This window comes from Neovison vison, chromosome 10, assembly GCF_020171115.1.
Source record: "Neovison vison isolate M4711 chromosome 10, ASM_NN_V1, whole genome shotgun sequence".
NCBI classification, from domain to species: Eukaryota; Metazoa; Chordata; class Mammalia; order Carnivora; family Mustelidae; genus Neogale; species Neogale vison.
The window spans coordinates 4,358,810-4,360,992 of record NC_058100.1 but is presented as its reverse complement, the minus strand read 5'-3'; the positions used below and the strand labels follow the sequence as shown (position 1 = coordinate 4,360,992).

The window sequence follows — 2,183 nt, the reverse complement described above, 5'->3', positions numbered from 1 at the left end:
TGTATGGAAGCAAGGGCTTTAGTGTAAATCAAATACAAGATAAACTTTCAAGGACTAAACCAGTGTCTTCCAAATTTAACTTTTTTTTTTTTTAAACACACATTTCACCTTTCCCGAAGGTTCTGAGGTAATTTTGCTACTGACTGTTCTTCCCTTACTTGGGAGTTTTTGTCCAGTTTAATTCTCTATAGGGTATATTCTTGAAGTTACATTTTTATTTTCAAACCTGAAACTACCACATTTAATGTGCTTTTAAGAAGTTCCCTCCCCCACTCTAGAAATGGGGATCTCCTTCCTTAAAAGTCGTGCCCATCCTCCCTGACCCTTCAGATATCCAGATGAAAATGCCTGGACCAAACTTTGGAATATATGGAAACAAAGATTAAGACTTCATGGGAGGGGTGATGAAGCAAGATGGGCACATCCCACCGCAGAATGGGATACCATGTTAAGATTGGAAGCTGTGAAGATGTGTTGCTCAGTGGTCAATGTCTCATATAGGCAGGGTCAACATATGAACTGTTTCTTCCCACAGCTCTGCATAGGGCATCCTTGACCTCATTGTTCCTCAGGCTGTAGACAACAGGGTTCAACAAGGGAGTGATGGTGGTGTATGTCACTGAGACCAAGGTCTTGTTCTGCAGAACCCTCAGACATGGGCTTGAGGTAAACAATGGAGACCCAGCCATAGTGGACAGTGACCACTGTGAGGTGGGAGGTCCAGGTGGCAAAGGCCTTCTTCTGGCCCCAGGCAGAGGGGATCTTGAGGATGCTGGAGATGAGGAGGATGTAGAAGATGAAGATCCAGCCCCACAGGGACCAGGATCATACACGAACTGACAAAGTTGATCTCATCAATAGTGATATCCATACAGGAGGGTTTCAGGACAGGGAGGATGTCACAGAAGAAATGTCCAGCCACTCTATGACAGAAGAATAAGGCAAATATGGGTGTCACCTGGACGACTGCCATGGCCAGACCAATGCCAGAGGTGCCACACATCAGCTGGGCACACACCCTCCTGCTCACGACATCTGTGTACCTTGGGTTGCAGATGGCCCCATAGCGGTCACAGCCCATGGTTGTGCTCAGAAGGCAGCTGCTGCTGGCTAAGGCAACAAAGAAGAACATTTGGATGCTCTGATTCTGGGCTAGGAGACCAGATGGAATCCGTGGAACAGGGACGAGTGTGTACGCGGTCTCCAGACTACCCAGCATGCTCAGGAAGATGCACCCGGGTACATGCGGGGGGACGGTCAGTGCAGATGAGGGTCACGAGGAGAGCATTGCCAGCCAGGCTGGATGTGTACGAGTTAAGAAAAACCACAGACACGGTGATCTGATGGTCACGAATCCTGGAGAAGCCCAGAAAATCACACTCCCTCACCTCTGTGAGGTTCTTTCCCTGCAGCCTTCATTTTCCGTGTCTGAGAACAATGCAGGTGTCAACCCGGGGCAGGTTGCCTCTGATGTGGGCTCGAACAGCGATAGAGGAAGGGATACAGAGAATACAGGCATGCACACCGCCTGTCATCTCTCGGATTGGGGGCTTGTGTAGGTCTTAGGGCCAGCAGACCCCCTCTCCCCGTTTCAGTTCTTGCTCTCTGCTTGATCCTTCCTTAAGTCCTGGCCCAGGAGTTCCTGTTAGGTGAGACCACCTCACGTGCCTTTTCAAAGTCTCCTCATGAATGCTATTTTTGTAGGGCATGGATGGGAGGATTTTACCTTTCAGAACAGCCCATAGGGGCCCGAGCCTGTGCTGCTCTGGCCTTCCTTGTCTCTTCCAGGGAAAGGACCAGCCACCGGAACAGGGAATTGGGGGACTGGGGAGTCAAGCTTTTATGGAAATAGTCATGGATGGGTCGTTGTCACTTAGGAAAAACACGGAACACTGTACAGTTGGTAGAATTACTCTCAGGGACAGGCTCTTCAGGAACACTTGAATGGGTGTGTGGATGAGGCATCTTGGGCCCAGCCGAGATGTTCTGTCATGCTGTTGGCAGACTGCTTTGTTGTAATGACGTGCCTAGAGGAACTTGAACTGTTGAGGGGCAAGGAAGGGGAGAGGCCGAAGTGGTGGGGGAAGAAGACTGGTAACAGGAAAAAGAAATAACTGAATGAAAGGACTACCTGACCTTTTTCGGCAGAGGGAACTTGAAGAATAAAGAAGGTCAACAACTTA

The 2,183-nt window shown here is 49.2% G+C and overlaps 1 pseudogene; it reads right to left on the bottom strand.

Annotated features, from left to right (window-relative positions):
* Positions 1–485: 485 nt before the first annotated feature.
* Positions 486–1,743, bottom strand: LOC122918879 (annotated as a pseudogene).
* Between the last annotated feature and the right edge of the window lie 440 nt (positions 1,744–2,183).